Below are 21,114 nucleotides of genomic sequence, written 5' to 3' on the forward strand. Positions count from 1 at the left end.
CATCGAGGGTGGATGGTCATATCCAGGGGCCTCGATGCCAGAGCCGACTGTTCCCTGCTTCCACGTCCATGCCAACATCGCAAGGCTATGTCACGGACTGGAACAGCTACAGTGATGACACACCTGAGGTGAACACAACTCTGGCAGCATCCTGGCCCCTCATGGGGCACGTGCACGTGGAATCTGGAAACTTCACAGCTGAGCCTACAAAGGTACTCATGGCGCTCAGAAGGGTTTCTGGGTAGGTAAAGCCCAGGCTAATCGCAGGTTCAGTGACCCGACAGTGTGTTTAGGACAGTGACACTAGATGGGACGACCAAGCTCTGTGAGTTACACAATGGGGTGAGTTGGACAGTGGGGTGAGTTACACAATGATGGGGTGAGTTACACAATGATGGGGTGAGTTACACAATGATGGGGTGAGTTACACAGTGAGGTGAGTTACACAATGATGGGGTGAGTTACACAATGGGGTGAATTATGCAGTAGGGTGAGTTACACGGTGGGGTGAGTTGCACAGTGGGGTGAGTTGCACAGTGGGGTGAGTTGCACAGCGGGGTGAGTTGCACAGTAGGGTGAGTTGCACAGTAGGGTGAGTTGCACAGCGGGGTGAGTTGCACACTGGAGGCTTCAGGCTTGCTCCGCCTTGCTCTCCCCCAACAGATCCAGTGGTAGGAAGTCATTGCAAGCAGCTTGTGAACATTCACAGAAGCAGCTCAGGATCATCCTGCTGCTTCTGAGAGGGGAGCTGGACAGGTTACTGCCTCTGACGTGGGGGAGGAGAGAAAACTCCTGAATTTTGGTGCCCCCAGATATATCGTGGATCAAGAAGTCGATATTATTCCATGCTGCTTCCCACTGTGAAACAAAATGAGACGTCTAGCGGGAGCCTGGCGTTGCCAGTGAAGTCAACCCAGATGTGCAGGCATGAAATAAAAACATCTGGAAAATCTGCCCAGGAGACCAGGGACAGCCAGGAGACACAACGCCAGGGCCAGGGCACTCCCAGCAGGGCTGGCCTCACGTTGCCACCAGTGTGGAGGGTCCCCAGTGGGGCATGCGGGACACGCCCCGGGACGCCCGTCGGGAGGTCAGGCAGTCTCACAGGGGAAGCGTCTCAGCCCAGTGAAGCGGCCGTCCACACTCTCAGAGGGGCTCACCTTGTAAGGCACTGGGAATTGAGTGACCCTGAGGGCCCCAAGGCTGGGAAAAGATTCGGAGCTTGCACTCTTTGTCCATAGCCACAGCTGGCTGTGTGGGATTCAAATGGAAAATAGAGGGTTCCAGAAACCACGGTGACCACAGACAGCCCTTGCATCTGCAGGGCACATCAGGGCTCAGAATGTGCTGTCCAGCTTATCAATCATCACCGAGACCTCAGCAGAATGAGAGGGCCCCACAGAGACAGCAGGCGGGGGCCAGGCCTTGGCAATGCTGCACACGGACCGGACTCCAGTCGTCCTGCCACGGCCATGCCCATCTCGGCTGAGGGCACCGAGGTCTGAAGAAGATCCTCACTTGCTCAAGGACACACGGCGGGTAGACTGGCTAGATTCATGCTCAGAGTGTTTCCTGCCTCTCCCTGGGGCCCCTTGATGTCAGGTTTGGGTGACGCTTTCGCCAGTGTCTCAGCCGAGCAGATGCCTCAGGGGCTATCACGTGGTTCCACCATGTCCCCATCGTCCAGCCCACAGAGCCTCCCATGAGAGGCATCCTTCAGCCTGGGTCCCAGAACTGAGAGGCCGTGGAGCAGAGCTCCAGCTGACCATCACGTGCCTGTAGCGTGAGTGAGAAGCACACACTGTTGCTGGAAGCCCAAGGTGCAGGAGGCCATTTGTTCCTGTGGCACAGCCGGGCTCAAGCTGACTGATCCCAAGCCAGCCCCAAGCCTGCCTGCCCAGCCCTAGAGCCACCACTTCTGCCCCACAACCCTGCGTCTCAGGGTGACAGGAAAGGCAGTTCTTACGCATCGCAGAGAGGAGGCGGGTGCAGTCGCTGCAGTAACAGGAGCTGATAAGAGCCAGTGGGACTGAAGAGCTGCCTCCTGGGGAGCGGCTCTGTGGAATTCCACCCTGGGCACAGCGGGCACGTGTCACTCTTGGCAGGTGTGGACACTAATGAGACTTCGGGTGCAGCTGCCTGCTGGGGCCTAGACATTCCGTGGGGCAGCGGGGGCACCCGGGGCAATGCCTCACCCTGACACCAGGCCAGCAGAGACTGGTGGACCCCTCCCTTCCCCAGAGTGGGCCCATCAGGATGCCCAAAGCTCCCAGCTGGTGGTCACTGATTTTGCACTTTGACCCATCCTCACTCAAAATGTGAGGTCTCTGTGAAAGCAGAGACACCTTGAGAGTCCCAGCATATGGGTGTGTGGCTGATCTCCCTTCCCTCCTGGCAGGAAACCCCGAGCCCTGAGCAGCTATCACCCAAGATGGTGGCCCCAGAGCCACCTGGCCAGACTCTCCACTTTTTCCTGAGCTGGACTCTCATGGCTGGTAAGAGCCCAGGGTACCCCTCCAGCTCTGCCCTCCCAAATCTGGCTGCCCCCAGGTGTTCCCCATGTCCAGCCCTGTGATGGGGAGTGCAGAGCGAGGCTTGGAGGGTGGGCGGGGAGCAGGTTCTGATCTCAACTCTTCCGTGCTCTGGGTGAGCAGGGCGGCTGCCTAAGGTCCCAAGGACAGGGGCCCGCAGCGGCCGGTCAGGATGGTTGAGGAGAACGCCTGAAAAATGCTTGTTGAGTTCTCCATCCATAGTAGGTGCTCGGTAAACATCAAAGATTTCCCAAATATTTGTATCGCTGCCAATCTCAAGCATTTAGAAATGCATCAGTTTCATCTCCTCTTTGTGGTTGGACTTGGGCCCAGAAGCTGGCCCCCAAAGTGGCTTCACTTGTAGGACCAAGTGTGAGCCCGGCCCAGCCCACAGCTGCCCCAGAGCCCTGCGACCCTTTGGGTTATAAGGTGGAGGTCTCGGAGCTTCTGCTAGGAGCCCCCACCAGCCTCTGAGTCAACCAGAGGCCCTGGCGGCTGACCCCCTACAGCCCCCGGGGCCACAGCCCGAAGTGTGGGTTGAAGGGTCCTGGGCGGAAGCCTGGCCTGCAAGCACCGGCATCCAAGCTTCTCCGTCAAAGCGATCCCATGCCCTCCGTGTGGGCCCCAGAGCAGCGGCAGACGTGACTGCTTCCTCAAACCAGGAAAACCTGTCTAAAATTCCGCATGTCACTGAGGGCCTTCCCCTTCTGCCCTCCATTGTCCAGCAGGTGTCGGGCCCCAGGCTGGAGGCCACGTGTCAGGCTGGCAGGATTTGCCCAGATCCCCCTGCCTCAGGCTGCCCTCTGCACCCTCCGAATTCCCAGCCGCTGCTCTGGGGCCCACACGGAGGGCTTGGGCCCAGCACCTGGAAGCTCCAAAGAGGCAAACGGGGTCATGTCCAGGTAAACCTCAAGATGTGGCTCTGAGGAGTTTCCTTTTATGGGTTTTACTGCTTTTTAAAAACACTCCTTATTTTCGAAATAGAATGTGACGCCCCATCCTCACCCTGCCCAGGAGGCCCAGCCAGCCCTTCTGTGCCCCTAGACACCCCTGAGAACTCCAGGCACTTAATATCCTGGAGCCCTGGAGCCCCTGAGTGTGCCAGATCCTGAGTGTTCCGGGCCTGAGTGTGTGCCAGCCCCCAAGTGTGCCATGCCCTATGTGTGTTGTGCCCCAGTGTGCCAGGCACTGAATGTGCCAGACCCCGGTGTGCTGTGCCCTGTGTGTGTCATGCCCTAAGTGTGCTGTGCCCTGAGTGTGCCTGACCCTGAGTGTGCCATGCCCTGAGTGTGCTAGGCCTGTGCGTGCCGGGCCCCGAGTGTGCCAGGCCCCGTGTGTGCTGGGCCCTATGTCAGGCCCTACAGGCAGCGCCTGCAGATGGAGCTCACAGAGAGGCTAGAGAGGGAAATCTGCTTAAAGTCTTGTCTGCTCTCTTCATCCTTCAGTGGGTGTGGAATTTAGTCTGGCAGATACTTACATGGCTGCTGGATGGTAGAACTGTACAAGGTCCACCCCAGTGAGGAGGGAGCTGTGGGGTGTGGTGGGAATGGAGGATGGGGGCTGTGGCCCAGTGGGCTCCCCGTGTCCACCCACGTCCACCCAGTAACTCATGAGCCACAAATAGATGTGCCTTGATCTACTTAATGCCTCGTTGCTAGATATTTGGATTGTCTCCTGTTATGCATTTGCCACCCAGAGCCTCATCATTCCTCCTGTCATTACTTTCTGGTGGGAGAGTGGGTCAAAGGTGTGAACTCCTGTATTCACCCCTAGGTTTTGTCAGATCACCTCCGAGGCTGCCCTCTTCGCCGTGGCTTCTGAGTGCAGAGCTGGGTATCTGAGTGGACAGAGTGGTGCTCGGCTTCCTTGTATCTCCTGGCCCATGCGCGGTGACCTGTGCCCACTGCATCACTCCTGTGTGCCCTGCGCATGCGACCGTGTCTTTCCCGTGTATTCAGTGCTGCTTCGCGTGTGTTTCTCTGTGTTCCAAACCCGGACTACAGTGATTTTACAGATGAACCTTAATAGATGTGAAATCTATAAGTAGCTATTAAACTTTGTGTCATATTTACTGCAAATATTTCCCCCACTCCACTAGCTTCCAGTTCCACTTTGTGGTTTGTGAGTGACCAGTGCATCCAGTTCCTGCTGCGGCAGCTGCAATGTGCACTGTCCTGCAGGAAGCCCTCGGGGTGGGGCCTGGGGGCTGTGGGAAGCTCAGCAACAAGGTACGGGAATGGGCAGCTTTGTTTTATTTATTTATTTTTACTATTTAATTACCTCACCTTATTACACTTTAATTAAAATATCGATCTTTACACAATACACTTGAACTGTGGAATAAAGCAGGACCAGATGTGGACCCTGGAGCTGACGGTCAGTTGCCTCTCACCCAGCCACATCCTAATTCTCTTTTTGCAAAAGCAACTACTTGTTCCTGTTAAAGCTGTTCCTTCTGGTCATGACTGTTTTATCACAAAATCATATGCCTCTATTTTTGTTGCTTGACTTATCCATTTTAGACATTATCTGTTTATTTCCTGCTGGACAAGCATTTTAGCTCCATCTCCCCTACTTCCACATCCACACTATAATTATATCTCTATTTTTAGTTAAATCCATAGTTAGTATTTACATATTCATGACTAAGTAAATATTGCTTATGACTGAGCCAAACAAAGCATGATGGTTATTTTTCATTCCATCAACAGTTTCCCCCTGCCCTTTGCCCACCCTGATAGTTTTGACTTTTTTTTCTCACAACACATTCTCATGTGTGTTCATAGTCTCCCAACTATCTTCTATCTGCCTTCACCCCCAGTGCTCCATTATGCCAGGAGGTCTCCTCAGGATGAGGCCCATGTGCAGCCTCCATTGTGCTACTCTCTCAGATCCAGTGTGCAGCTCTCCTCCTGGGACTTCCCTCCACAACTTTTCTCCGTTGAATCCACTATTTGTTGGATCCCAGGTCTTCTTTATTTTCTTCTTCATTTTCCTGGAGTGCATCCTCAAGTAACTTTCTTTTTTTTTTTTTTTTGAGACGGAGCCTCGCTCTGTCACCCAGGCTGGAGTGCGGTGGCGCGATCTCGGCTCACTGCAAGCTCCGCCTCCCGGGTTCACGCCATTCTCCTGCCTCAGCCTCTCCGAGGTAACTTTCTAAAATAAGTTTAAACAGGTAAATGTTTTGGAAGGTTGAATGCCAGAAAACATCTTTATTCTACCTTCATACTTGATTCATAATATTGCTGGAACCAATTTCTAAGTTCAAAATCACTTTTCAGGAGCTAGGAATTGAACTCAACCTATCTAATTCCAAAATTAGGGTTATTTTATTTGACACACTCTCTGGCTAGGAAGCAAGCACAACAGCTCCACCGTTATTGGCAAGTTACTGAAAGCAACCTTTTGACAGCAGCCACAGACCCACAGCCATACAGAACTTTCCTTTTTAAACAAGTTGCTCACCATTAGGATGCTCTGATTTCTCCATTTGTAAAATGAAGATTCTCTCTCAACTTTTGGTTTTTGTTTTTGGTCTGGCATATTTGGTAAGCTACAAGTGATCTTTGGCTGAAAATCAATCGTGTGGTGGGTCGTTTCACCAGATGCCCTGCACCCAGAGATCTAGGGCCCTCAATTGTCCTTCAGTTGCTGTCAGTGCAAGGGCAATCTCACCCAACCCTCCACAGGGAAAGGCAACTGCCACATGCCTCTGACAGCAGGGACGCAGCGAGCGCTGACTCGGGGCTTACAGGGGACGCCCATAACAGTGCACCACAGACCAGGGCTCACCCCACAAACAATTTTCTCGCTCAGTCCTGGAGGCGGAAAGGCCGGCATCAGGGTGCCAGCATGGCTGGCGTCTGGTGAGGCTCTCTTCCTGGTTTGCAGACTGTTGCCATGGTATTGCAATAATAACAAAATATAGATTTGGTCTTCATCCCAGATTCCCGACACCAGAGCTTCTAAGAGCCCTGGAACCTCTTGACTGATGAGCGTGTCTTTCGTGTGCTGACGAGAGGACGGAGCTGGTGACCCTTGGGCAGCTTCAGGAAGGGACTGCTCCCCAGAAAGACCAAGGCAGGACTCATAGGTGAGGACTTTCAGATCCACCCCAACCTCCAGGAAGCGGGAGGGGAGAGAGGACAGGAGCTGAAGATGGAACCAAGAATTTAATCAATTATTCTGTTAATGAAAAACCAAACTCTGTAAAATATTTTAAAGAGGTTTATTGGGACCCCTAATACAGGTGACCACAGCTCGGAGAAAATACAAACCCAAGAAGCCTAGAGTGAGTGTTCCTGAGGTGCCTAGAGTGAGTGTTCCTGAGGTGGCTGGATTACAGTCTGGCTTCATGCACTTCAGGGGACAGGCGTTACAGGCAGACGAGATACATACTGGCTCAGCTCGAACACGCGGGATATCTGGAAGCAGGCCTTATCGGTTATAGGTGGATTCAGAGTCTTCATTTGCAGCTGGTTAAAGGAGCAAAGCTTTATCTAAAACCTAGAGTCAGCGATGAGGACGTCTGCACCCGAACATGGGCAGGGGTGACTGACAGGGTGCGTGACTTGACTTAACCCTCGTCTGACATCGTCTTGGGTCCTGTTCGTAACTGGGACTCTTATTGCCATGGTCAGTTCTGTCAGCCTTCTGATCTCTGTTTTGACATTAATGCCTAAACTCCCAAGGGAGTGGGGCTAGCCAGGCATCCAACCTCCCTTCCCGTTGCAGCCGGGAACTGTTTTCCAGGTTTCTCTGGGGTCCCCTTGGCCAAGAGGGGGTCCATGTAGTCACTGGGGACCTTAGGACGTTATTTTTGGTGCCTATGTTAGGGCTCAGAAGATCATACTCCAAAATGAGGGCCCCAGCAGCAGCCTCCGAAGCAAGTTTCTGTCTGAGCTTCTCCCACCCTCTGTGTCTCAGTACCACTTTCACTCAAGGTGCCATAGAAATGGGAATCCTCCTTCCCCACAGTGGGTCCTAGGAACCAGAACCCCTTTCCCCAAAGCCAGCCATACAACCAAAAATTAGGGCTCTAATTTTCCCTGTGCCTCTGTGTGTACAAACTGGCCATAAAGAAATGGTCTGACCTACCTGGCTTGGCTGTAGCTCCTAAGACCCCTATTCCAGAGAGGGTCCCACCCACACCCAGAAGGAGAGGGCGCTGCTCAGAGAGGCCAAGGAGAACCCAGACACACAGGCCAGGCTGGCTTTCCCCACTCAGTCCATCAGCATCAGATCCAGCTAAGCCTCCAATCCTATTTCTACACCGCTGCCCATACTTCATTGAACCTAAGCATAAAAATGAGCTATTTTTCTGAAGGCTCCCTTGTATACACATTAATTTGTGTGCCTTTTCTCCAGTTAATCTGCCTTTTGTGAGTTGACTTTTCAGCGAACCCTTGTAAGGCTGAGGGAAAAGCTCTCCCTTGGCCCCACACCTACATAATGGAACCTCCATGACGTAGACATAATTTAGGGTGTCCTAAATGATGGGGTTCCAAAAACTCCCAGGGTGGTGAACTCATCCAGAGGCCGGGAGGAAGGACGGTGCACTGCAACCCAGGTGGTTAGTCTCAGAATTGAATGGAATTCCAGGACATCCAGTTGGCGTCCAAGGAGTTGGAAAACTGGGTGGTGTGGGAAATAAAAACTTGATAGGTTTGGTATCATGAGAGAAAGAGATACCCTTTAGCCACCTTCTCTGTTTCCTCATGAGAAAAGAAAGTCATGTTTATCTGAGGACTGTGAGTCCTTTTAAATTATCAGGCCCAAGGTGTTAAGATGAGGCAGCCGTCATGTCCTATCCCCCCTGCCTACTCAAGCTGAGTGTTCATCTCTGGAAACTGCTTGCTGTTACCACAAGAGGCTACAAATTAATCAAACAATGCTACACTGGACACTGTAACCACACCCTACAGCTTAACAACATATAGCCCATCAATAGCTTATTTTTTTGAGACGAAGTCTTGCTCTGTCACCCAGGCTGGAGTGCAGTGGTGTGGTCTCAGCTTACTGCAACCTCCGCCTCCTGGATTCAAGCGAGTCTCGTGCCTCAGCCTCCGGCGTAGCTGGGATTACAGGCACACGCCACCACACCCAGATAATTTTTTGTATTTTTAGTAGAGACGGGGTTTCACCATGTTGGCCAGGCTGGTGTCAAACTCCTCACCTCAAATGATCCGCCTGCCTTGGCCTTCCAAAGTGTTGGGATTACAGGTGTGACAACGCTCAACCTAGCTTATGTTATTTTAATGTGAATTCTTGGTAAACAACTTGGGACCTGCCTCTTCTCCCGAGACTCCTGGATAACCCTCTCTGCCCTGTCTCCTTCCCACCCACAGCTCTGAAGGCTGCTTCCACCTCTGCCCAGACTGCAGATGCTCCCAGGCTGCATCCTCTGCGCGTCTCTTCTCTCCAGCCCTCTCTCATGGCAGTCCCACCTGACAACTCCTGTGGCCTCCTAGGTGTCCTGCAATGGCCTTGTCACTGGTGTCACTCCTCCAGGCCTTCTCAGGTAATTCCAGATACACAAGCGTTCTCCCAACAAGCCATATTCTCACCTCTGCAAAGCATTTCCAAGCATCTCCGCTTCCTCTGCGTAAGCGACACGGCCCAGCCACCCGAGCCCTCGTTGCCATCCACCACTGGGCATCAGCTTCCACTCCCGTCTTTCTCCTGTCCTCTGGTCCAGCCCCTGGTAAGCTCCAGCCAAGCACTGCCTGCTGGGCCTCTGGTCTTTACCTGTTCTGTTCCCTCTGCCGGGAGTTTTTTTAAGTAGAAAAAGGCGAGAATCTGGAGTGGGAATGTAAAATGGTGTGGCTGCTGCAGAAAACACTTTGGTGGTTCCTGAAAAAAGTTAGGCATACACTTAGCATGGGACTCAGCATTCACCTCTTAAGCACACGCCCCATGGAAACAAAACCTGTCCCCTTGGAGACGCTCGTAGCTACGTCCTTCGTAACAGCTGGAAGGCAGATGTTGGGAACAGGCCCCCCAAAATCTGGCCATAAACTGGCCCCAAAACTGTACACAAACAAAATCTCTGCAGCACTGTGACATGCTCGTGATGGCCATGACGCCCACGCTGGAAGGTTGTGGGTTTACCGGAATGAGGGCAAGGAACACCTGGCCTGCCCAGGGCAGAAAACTGCTTAAAGGCGTTCTTAATCCACAAACAATAGCGTGAGCGATCTGTGCCTTAAAGACATGCTCCTGCTGCAGATAACTAGCCAGAGCCATCCCTTTATTTCCCATAAAGAATACTTTTAATCTATAATCTATAGAAACAATGCTTATCACTGGCTTGCTGTCAAATATGTGGGTAAATCTCTGTTCAAGGCTCTCAGCTCTGAAGGCTGTCAGCCCCGATTTCCCACTCCACACCTCTGTATTTCTGTGTGTGTGTGTCTTTAATTCCTCTAGTGCCACTGGGTTAGGGTCTCCCTGACCGAGCTGGTCTCAGCAGGTGGAGACGACCGGGCGTCCACCACAGGTGAAGGGATTAACAAATGGTGCCTGGTCCCTGGGGTGGGATATTATGCATCTGTGAACAGAAGTGAGACACTGATACACTCAGGGGACTCAGGGGCCACCACTGGGATGAGGCTTGGAAATGTGGCTTCCACTGAAAGAAGTGAGACACAAACGTTCGCACACTGCGTGATTCCTTTTATATGAAATATCCAAAACAGACAAATCCACAGAGACAGAAAGCAGATCTGTGGTTTCCAGAGGGTGGGGAAGGAATGAGGAGTGATTACTTAATGGGAATGAGGTGTTGTTCTGGAGGGACGAAAATGGTCTGAAACTAGAGAAGCAGAGGTTGCACAATGTTGTGAATCCAGCAAATGCCGCCGAAGTATATGCTTTAAGATGGCTGTGAAGTGAATTTCACTCCATAAAAGGTGTGTTTTAGAGGGTTATGCCTATGAGTGAGCCTACCTATACATGTGCAGTGTCACATTACTGAGACGATTCTGTTTAGAGCAAAGCCACCTACCTCCCACGTCCCTTTCCAGCCTGTCTTCTTAGCCACCTGCCTCCCACGTCCTTCTCCAGCTTTGTCTCCTTGTGTGCAGCCCTCTCAGGGCTTTTGAGGCCTAGAGGCCAAGGGTGCCGGGAGGTCCCGCTTTGCACCTTCTCCCGAGAGCTTTGAGGAGCACCTGCCATCTCTAGCTGCGCCTTCTCTGTGCCCTTCAGCTCTGGAGCAAGGTCAGATCTTGGATCTGGGGCCACCACCCGCTGTTTCAGGCTTGCAAAGTTCTGTCTGACAAAATACAGCTCTGCTTCCCTGTGGAGGGAAACATTGGCCCCAATGGGACTTCTTCACCAATGGGGACAGCAGTCCCTTGAGTGGAGCACTAGATTCAGGGAGCTCTGGTCAGTGAAACTCTTAGCAAAGGGCTAAGGGTGCGGGCACCTTCACGTGTGGGACAGGCTGCTCACCGGGGACACTGCCACCAGGCCTGTGGGGCAGCCGGCAAAGTTCCGCTTGCTGCAGCTGGGGCTGCTCTGGATGGCCAGTCGAGGCACCCCACCCTCTCTCCACCCTCCCTTCTGTCCTCAGGTTTGCATTTCTTAGGTCTGGCACTTCAACTGCAAAGTACAAATCCTGGGCTATCTCCTCCTACTCTGCTGAAGGCCACGTGGATGCCTGGAAGGTAGGGTCGGCCCAGTCCCTTGCTCCACACACCCAACTACTCTGATGGAGCGCCCGTCTACACAGGGATCCTACGGAGTGGAGTGAGCCTTGCCGGCCCGATGCATGGCAGTGGTTCCTGCTCTAATAAGACCAAGAATAATTAATAACTGTGACTAAGTTAGAAGGCTTGGCTGCATCTGAATTCACCAGCGTTTCCAGCTCCTGAGGCCAAGTGTGGTGTCGCCTCACTCCTGGCAGACAGGCTCCCAGTCGGAGAACGATTTTTCATAGCCAGGGTCGCTCTGTGGACCTTGGATGGACCAAGGTGCTTTCCATATCCAACTCTGTCAAGATCCGGGGAAGATTCTCCAGCAAGTCTCTTGGAAACGTGTGCATGTGGCCCCGGGCGACGTGAGGAGCGCAGTCTGCCTGCGTTATGCAACGCTCAGGCCGGTTTTCCCTGAGAGAGGAATGCTGCCGATCCTCTGCGGTAACCCACAAAACTCCACGGAGATGCTTGGGAGGAAAAGCATCGCGTCCTCCAGATGTTTTGAAATGTTCAAGTATTTAAAAGGGAAATGGAATTTCTGTTTATCCTTTAAGTGACAATTATTCATTGTGTCTTCCTGGCCGGAACTCATTCAGCACCACTGCAGATCCGGCCAGACCCCCAGGAGTCCCGGCCCCTGCACAGACAAGGCCAAGCAGCTCCCATCGTGGAGGGGGGTGCATTCCGGACCTGTGAGGCCCGGGGTTCGTTTTTATGCCTCCTTAAAGGGATGAGCCAGAGAAGAAAGTCTTCGCAGAGCCTTTGCCCCAGGAGGGGCAGGGCTGCGCAGGGCGCCTGTGGAGGCCGTGCCGGGCAGGTGGGGAGGCTCACACGCAGGCCAGAGGCTTCCCTGGAAACTGACACCCTAGGGTGGGTCCAGCTCCTGGATGGTCGCAGGTGAAGAAACGCCAGGCCCAAGCGTCCTGGGAGAGAGAGGGGAACAGCGCCCAGGAGGAGGTGCAGGTTCCCAGGGACTGCGAGGACTGCCGCCACTCTCCCACGCCTCACAAGTGCGGGGATCTCGGGACTCGCTGCATCATCAGTCAGCCCAGGGCAGGCTGTTGACCCTCCCTCAGCCTCAGTGTCCTCATCTGTAAAATGGAAACAGAAGCATGTCCACCTCACCAGTGGTCACAGTTGCAGGTGCTGATGTGGAGGGGGATTGATGCGTCCTCCTGAGTGCTGCCTTGTCACGCTGTAAACCAGGAGGCCTGGCTCTCTGCCTCCCGGGAAGGTCTGTTTCTAATCCTGCGCTGGGTCTGTGTGGCTCCATGGCCTCAGAGGCTGACACCGAGTGTGGTGTCCCTGGGTCACCGTGCCCCTCAGTTTGGTCCAGCAGGAGAAAGGGCTGCCTGCCAAGGAGAAGGCTGTGAACTTGGCAGGGGAGAACTCAGGCGCTGTGCCTTTGGGAGGCTGGGATTTAGGTCACGGCTGGAAAGCTAAGTCCTGACTGCACTGGCCAGAACCGATGGGCTCCAGCAGCTGGATGCTCTGCCAAGTCAGGAGGTAATAACCGCCACGGCCTGGGAGAGAAGCTGGCATAGCCGTGGGCCCCTGCCCTGCGGTCTGGCCTCACAGGTCCCCAGGCCGTGTGCAGCAGGGAAGCAGAGGCAGCCGTGGGGAGCAACCCTGTTCCTCGGTGCTACATGCCTACTGTCCCTGAGCTGATGTCTGGAAGACGGTAAAGGAGACCCCAGGCAGTGCTGCCCCTCCTTCCGTCTGCTGCCTCCTCAGGGCTGGCCCAGGCCCCACAGAGCGGGTCGTGGTGGCTGCTGGTGGTAAAGCCCGTCCATCCAGAGCCTCGTTCTGCTCCCGAACCACCCACCTCCCGCTGCACATGCGGGAGCTTCAGGAGCCTGGCGGGGATACGAGGAGATGACAGACCCCAGCAAGGACAGGCTCGGCTTCTTGGGGACTGAGTCATTGCCTGTCGCTTCTCCCGGGGGCCTCGACTGCTCCGAGTGTGTTCAGGCACACGGTGCCCTGTCCGTTTCCCAGGCACTTAGGCCAAGGCTGGACAGGGAGGTGCCATGTGGGACAAAAGCCCAGGCTGTGCAGTGCCGGTCACCGAGAGTGACCATGGGTGAAGTCGCGCTGTGAGTGACTGCCCGTTATCACTGACCACGCAGGGCCATCCTGGGTGACCCGCTGTGCCGCAAGCAACTGCTTCACATCCGAGCACCCCTCTGGAGCCCCGGGCAACCCGCTGCCAGTGCCTTTCTCCTGAGGTCCCTGGAGTCCCGGAGTGTCCCGCGAGTCCATCTGCCACACCTGTGATTGCCACGTGGGCCCAGCGCCCTCCATTGGAAAAGCTGCATTCAGTTCTGCCCGAGGATCCCAGGCCTGAGACACTGTCCTCAGGCCTCCAGGGAGCGGGAGGCTGTGGGGGTCTGCGTTCTTGCCAGGCCTGGGAGCAGCAGCCAAAAAGTGGACTTATGTGGACAGAATGTTGGGCCAGGGAGGAGCCCTCGGCTCCGGACGGATGTCTCTGGTGCTCTTATGCCACGTGCGTTTCTGCAGATTTGATGCCCGGCAGCCAGCACTGGGCTGTGGCCATGGTGGTGAGGCAGCCTTGGGTCTGCATGAGGCTCAGAGGCCCCCAGGAACCTCCCAGGAATGTGACTGTGCCTGGAGAGGAGCGCCATCTGCACGACACAATCCAGATGTTTCTCTCCTGCGAGCCCATCATCAAACACACAGCTGCCCAGACTTCAGCAGGATTCGTGCACAAGAAATGCAAAGGCACAGTCCATTGGGCGGGGCAGAGGCGGAGGAGCACTGAGGCGGGGGCGTGGGAGCACCGAGGCGGGGGCACAAGAGCACTGGGGCAGAGGCGCGGGAGCACCGAGGCGGGGGCGGGGGAGCGCCGGGGCTGAGCTGTCTAGTGATCTCTCGAGCCTCAGTGCAGTGGCCACAGAGCAAGGTGCCTCCTGGTGTGTCCTCGCCTCCAAATCAGGCTGCTTCACTTCCCAGGTCAGAGTCCTGGAGGGCCGTGTTGACCCTGAGCCCCCACCAGCAGCCAATCCAGCAGAGCCGGAGGGACCCAAGAACCTGCATTCCTCTTGGCTCCCATGATGCTTCCGGTCCAGGAGCCACCATCCAGACGACGCTCCCATTCATCCCCTGGCCACGGAAGCTGGAGCCTTCGTTTCCCCACCTGTAAAGTGGGAGTATCAACATCACCCACATCAAAGGGCCTGGATTAGATGCGGTGATGCCCGTGGACTTTAGCACCCCTGGCCCTCCAGGGACTCTCCCAGGGAGCTGAGGCCCGGGTGGCCCTGGCGGCCGCTCCCTCTCCAGGCCGGAGACAGGAAGGTCTCTTGGGCTGACCTCGGGCAGGAGGCCGGGTGGGTCACGGCCTCCAGGGCCAGGCTGGGGCCTCTGCAGAAAGCCCGTGGGTGGTGAGAGGGAGCCGGCTGGGGTGGCTGAAGGTCACTGGGTAAAGCAGGGGTAGATTAGGGAGCCGGCTGGGGTGGCTGAAGGTCACTGGGTAAAGCAGGGGTAGATTAGGGAGCCGGCTGGGGTAGCTGAAGGTCACTGGGTAAAGCAGGGGTAGATTAGGGAGGGACCAGGGGTTCTTGTGTTCACGTGTATATTTGCCCCGTGTTTCTGCTGACATGCCACATGTGTGCAACCGACAGGCTTGGCAAACCATCCCCACCACCCAGACTGAGATGCCAGATGTGACCAGCACCCCAGGGTTCCCTCCCGGCCCCCAGAGGTAACCCCAATGCTGGTTCACCACAGAGGTTCATTCTGCCTGTTTTAGGGTTTTCAATAAATGAAACCCAACAGCGTGCAGTCTTTTTGCCTGGCTTCCCTTTAACCACGTCTGAGAGGCTCACTTTGCAGTCGATTCTGTGGCTCCTGGACAGTTTCCCTTGTGCGGACACAACTCAGTGAGAGCACCCCTTCTTCCATCTGTAGACTTTCCAAATAGTCTGGTGAGAGAGGCTCAGGTCTTGAGTTCAGGGAGGGGCAATGCACAAGCAGATGCCGAGTGGAAGGGAGTACGCCCCTCCCTTGGTAGGGAGGCCCTCGGTCTGGTGGGGATGAGCACACTTCAGACGGCACCTGCGGGTGACAGGGTGTGACATTCTGCTGTTTCTCAGAAGGAACTCGCAAGCAGCACATGGGCTCCTAGTGTGTTTCACAGACTCTCACCAACTGTTAGGGTTCACTCCTTGTCCTACAGCGTAAACACACCAAAAGTGAGAAAATTACGAGATAACATTTCCCTCAGAGACCCATATTCTGTGTTAAAGAATTCTTCCTTCTACCTAAATCCATCTCTTTACGGTCAGATGTCATTGGTTGTGGTATTTTGTCCATTTTCAGCTTTGTTTAGATTTTTTTGACATGCAATTAAATGCCCATATTTAAGACGTACAGTTTGATCAGTTTTGACATTCTGCTGCACCCACAGAGCCATTACCACAATCGAGACCATGGACCTCCCCTCCCCCAGGCTGGCCCCCACCTCGTCCCTCCACCCTCCTGCTCCTCTGATGACACTGACCTTTCTGTCACTGTAGATTAATTCATTTCTGTCCTGGGTAACACAGCGTGTATACTCTTATTGCCTGACATTGTCTCACAGTGTAATTATTTTGAGATTCATCCAACAATTCATCCTTTCAATGCTGGGCAGCACTGGTTGCATGGGTGTATCATAATTGGTTCATCCACTGACCTGTGGAGGACGTTCAGGTTGTTTTGGATTTTGGTGATTACAGACAAGGTTGTTGTGAATGTTTACGACACAGTCTTTCTGTGGACATTCCCAGAACAGACATGTCTGGGTCATATGGTGACTCTGTGTAGCTTTTTAAGAAGCGGCCGAACCGTTCCCTGTGGTTCCTGTGTTACGATCCTGCCAACAGGCTGCGCACTCCAGTTACCCCACATCCTCACCAGCCCTTGGCAGGGCCACTTTTGAACATGTTAGCCGTGCTGGTAGGTTTGTAGGCACCTCTCATACTGGTCTTCATTTGCACTTCCCTAAGGACTAAATGGTTGTCAGCATCGTCTTGCGTGCTTCTGTGCCGTTAATATAGCTTCTTTGGTGAAATATCCATTCAAATATTTTGCCTACTTTTTAATTGAATTGTTTGTCTCATTATTGTGTTGAAAGGCTTCTTGACATGTTTTAGAAAAAAGTCCTTTTTGAACATGGTTTGCAAATAATTTCTCCAGCTTGGCAGCTTGCCTCTTTATAGTGTCTCTGAAAGGGCAAAAGTTTTAAATTAACAAAATTTAGCTTATTGGTTTTTTCATGTAGTTTGAACTTTTTGTGTTCTATTTAAAAAATCTTTCCCAAACTAAAGGTCACCATGATTTTATCTTATCTTCTTCCTACAAGTTTTACTGTTTTAGTTCACACATTTAGATTTATGACCTATTACAATTTTTTTTTTGAGATGGAGTCTCACTCTGTCACCCACACTGGAGTGCAGTGGCATGATCTTGGCTCTCTGCAACCTCCACCTCCCAGGTTCAATCGATTTTCATTCCTCAGTCTCCTGAGTAGCTGGGATTACAAGCACGTGCCACCATGCCCAGAAAATTTTGGTATTTTTAGTAGAAACAGAGTTTCACCATGTTGCCCAGGCTGGTCTTGAACTCCTGACCTCAAATGATCCACCTGCCTCAGCCTCCCAAAGTGCTGGGATTACAGGTGTGAGCCACTGCATCTGGCCCAAAGTTAATTTTTGTATGTGGTGTGAGGTAAGGGTTTTCAGGATTTGTACTTGTTTTATTTTGTTGCTTATGGGTGTCCAAATGACCCAGCATTCCTTGTGGAAAAGGTTATTCTGTCCCTGTTGAATTGCCTCAGCACATTTATCAAAAGTCAATTGACCATAAATGAGTAGTGGCCATAGATGAGTAGGTCTGGGTATTGTTCTGTCCCATTGACCCGTTTATCTGTTATAATGATTATATTGACTGTCTTGATTAAAATCAAGTAATATAAATTCTTCAACTCTGTTCTTTTTTATGCTTGCTTTGGTTACTCCAAGTCCCGTGCATTTCTGCATAAACCTTAGAATTAGCTTGCCAATTTCTACAAAAATCCTGCTGGGATTTTGATTGGGATCGTGTTGATTCTAGAGATCAATTTGTGGAGGGTTGGCATCTTCCATGAACATGCTAAGGCTCCATTTATTTAGGCCTTTTTTTTCATTCCTCTCATTGACATTTCTCAGTTCTCAGTATACAGGACTTGTAAGTCTTTTGTCAAGTTTATTTCTAAGTCCTTAGTTATTTTAGCTTTGCATTTTGAGCTAATTATAGCTTCACAAAAAGTTGCAGAATAGTACAGAGAGGTCCCACATTCCATTCCTCAGCTTCCTATAATGCAGCGCCTTGCAGAGCTACAATGAATTCTTAAAACCAGGAAACTGATACGGGCACCACACAAGTCATTGGACGACAGAGCTCATTTGGACATCCTAGGTTTCCATGTGTTTGTTTTATGCTGGGTATGACTCCGTGTGGAGATTCTGTGATGTGTGGCCACACGTGTGGATTTCTGTAACCACAACCACATTTGAGATGCATGACCGTCCGTCCCCACAGGTGTGAGGTGTGCCCCGTGGGGCCCTTCTCTAACCCACAGCACCCACCGGCGTGATTTCCATCACTCATCCTTTCAAGAATGTTATGGAAACAGAGCGTGGAATGTGGCCTTTGAGATGGAGTTTTCTCCCAGAGTCTGTGTCTCTCCATTGTTGAACATGTTGTGTGGTGTGGAGGCACCACGCGTTTGACACTCACCTGTTGACAGATGCTGGGGCTGTTCCCAGGTTTTTGCTGTTCCAAATAAAGCTGCTATGATCATTTGTGTAACTATACATTTTAATTTCTCTGGGATAAATGCCCAGGAGTACAATCGCTGGGTCATAATGGCAGGTATGTGTTTGACTTTTTATGAAACTACCAGACACACAGGATGGATGGAGATGAGTCGGATGCAGGGGCAAGGGCGTGGGGCCAAAATTAGAGGAAGGGGTCCTTGTAATTTTCCTTTTAAAAATCACTTTCGAATAAAGGAAATAGACCCACACATACATGGTAAATTACTTTTCAACCAAGGTGCCAAGACAACTCAACGGGAAAAGAAAGATTGTGTGCGCCGTGGGTTAATCGGCTACAGTGAATCGAACTGCCCTCCAAACAGTGGACTCTGGGTGAGTGCTCGAGGCAGGCCTTTCAATGGTGAGCCTCGCCACGCCATCTGGGCCCCACTGCTGGGCTCCACGCACACACACTGGAAAACCAGACACGAGCGTGTCACTGTGGAGATGTGCTGTGAGCCACACTGATGGGGTCACACAGGAACTCAGCCAGCACCTCTAACGGGCCCCACTTGGTAGGTGCCCCAGTTATGGTCTCCAGAATCCAGCCAGGAGGGAATGTAGTCTGAAGAGAACCAAGTTCTAAATGGGCTCTGGGAAGGGGCCGTCCTTGCGCCTGGAGTGAGGACGTGGTATTGGCCCCGTGGGGAGCTGACCAGCTATGGGGAAATATTTTTGAGGAAACCCTGGTCTTCTTCCCTTCCGTTTCCACTGGCTCAAAGGAGCCAAGGCATTCCTCCCTCTTCTGGGAAAGTCCTCCACTTTGCTTCCGACATTACAAGCCACTTCGACCCTTCCTCCCAGCACAGCCCGAGCGGGGAAACCGTTTCCTGGCCAGTGGCGAGAACTGCAATAGAGAAAGAGTTTTACACACGTAGAGCCGGCTAAACAGGAGACTGGGGTTTTATTATTACTCAAATCAGCCTCCCTGAAAATGCAGACGCCAGGGTCTTTCAGGGCTAGTTTAGGGGAAGAGAGTTGGGGGGTAGGCAAGGGCGCTTGCCGCTGACCGCTTGGGGGTGCAGTCGTCGGGGTGTGGGGAACGGTCCTTGTGCCCCGAGTCGCTTCTGGGTGGCTCCAGGGAGGCTGACCGGTCCAGGTGGGGCCATCAGTCGTCAGACTTGCAAAAAGCCTGGAAAGACGTCTAAGGCCAGTCTTACGTTCCACCGTAGTGACGTTGTCTGTGGGAGTAGTTGGGAAGTTGCACATCTGTGAGCTCCAGAAGAAAGGGTGGTAATCCTTTGTGTCTCCATTTTAGCAGAATTCAGGCTCCTCTCGTCCTCGTAGCCTAGTGATCTCTCAGTAGCTTTACAAAGGCTGTTGAGTTTTGGGGAAGGGTTATTATCATTTAAGCTATAAACTAAATGTCTCCCAAAGTTAGCTTGGCCCAAGCCCAGGAATAATTGAGGGCAGTTTGAAGGCTAAAGGCAAGACGAGAGTTGGTTAAATCGGGTCTCTTTCACTGCCCTGATTTTCTCACTGTTATAATTTTTGCAAAGGTGGGTTCATGCCCGTGGGATCCCCGGTCTGAGGCTACAGGACTCTCCTCCCAGGGATCCAAGTGACTGTGCAGTGACCGTGGTCATGCCACGGCCACCAGCCAGAGTGCAGTCCACATCATGGCCACCTACGGCTCCTACAATCTCAAGCTTGCCGAGGAGGCAGCCGTAAACCCACACAGGTTAGAGTCCTTTCCCTTGGTTGTGGTAATAATCATTAGCACTGGAGGCGTTCCGAATCCAGATGCGGCCACGACCTCTTCTCATAGACAGCTGCGGCTGAGATGAACATCTCAGTAACATTGTAAACCAAAAGGCATCTGAGATAAGGCTCAGTCAATTTGGGAAGTTTATTTCGCCAGGGTTCAGGACGCACCTGTGACACAGCCTCCGGAGGTCCTGACAACATGCCTGAGGTGGTTGGCGCAGAGCTTGGTTTTACACATTTTAGGGAGACACGAGACATCAACATACATCAGATGAACACTGGCTCGGTCCGGAAAGGCGGGACAGCTTGAAGCAGGGAGGAGGCTTCTGGGTCGTAGGTAGATAAGAAACAAACAGTTGCATTCCTCTGAGTTTCTGATTAGCCTTTTACAGAATGCACAATTTACAGGAATGGTCACTCAGGCCTAAGTCTGGCTCAGTGAAACAAGAGGGCAGACGAAGCAATCAGCTGTGTGCGTTTGTCTCACGGGAGCAGTGGGATGACTTTGAGTTCTGTCTGTCCTTTGTCCACAAAGAATTTCTTTGTGGGCAAATTGTGAGGGAGGCGCGTAGGTTTTTAAAATCTTTGTAGTTCCCTTACTCAGGAATAGAATGGGAGGTAGGTTTGCCTGTTGCAGTTCCCAGCTGGACTTTTCTCTTAGGCTCAGCGATTTGGGGTCCCAAGAATGATTTTCCTTTCAGAAGATGAACATGCAGCTCAAAGGGGGAGTGGGACATGATTGCTGCCTCAACTTAATGCCTCTCTGGACCCAGCAATTAAAAGGACTTGCTCCTCAGATAAAAGTTCTTTTCTTTTCTCAATAATGAGTCTATGAGGTTCCTATTTGCTGCTTTAACAAATTACCACAAACCTAGTGGCTTCCAACAGCTCAAATTTATTATCTTACAGTCCTGGAGGAGAAGGTGGGAAAAGGGCCTTAGGGTGCTGAAGGCAGGGCTGGCGGGAGCCTGGTGAAGAAGCCACTGCTTTCTTTTCTCAGCCTCCAGAGACCGCAGCGGCCTTGGTCCACTGCCCATCTTCAAACCCAGCATCTTCAGATTGCTCTCTCTTTGACCCGCCCGCCTGCCTCTAAGGAGCCCAGACCTTACGCTGGGTCCAGCAGCCTCTCCATCCTCCCTAAACTCGAGGAGCACCCACCAAATAATCCAAGGCCATCTCCCGACTTGGGATTCCTAACCTAGCTCCCCCTGCCAGGTTGCCCTGTTCGAGGGTCCCGGGGGTTCAGCCTCCGACATCTTTGGGAGGGGCCCTTGCTGTGCCCACCACTGTGAGTTGCCCCTTCCACACGTCCACCGTGAA

General features: G+C 52.7%; 1 pseudogene; it reads left to right on the forward strand.

The window, feature by feature from the left end:
- Positions 1–12: 12 nt before the first annotated feature.
- On the forward strand, positions 13–4,660 carry LOC116466525 (uncharacterized; annotated as a pseudogene).
- Positions 4,661–21,114: the final 16,454 nt, after the last annotated feature.

This window comes from Hylobates moloch, unplaced genomic scaffold (genome assembly GCF_009828535.3).
Source record: "Hylobates moloch isolate HMO894 unplaced genomic scaffold, HMol_V3 SCAFFOLD_4, whole genome shotgun sequence".
NCBI classification, from domain to species: domain Eukaryota; kingdom Metazoa; phylum Chordata; class Mammalia; order Primates; family Hylobatidae; genus Hylobates; species Hylobates moloch.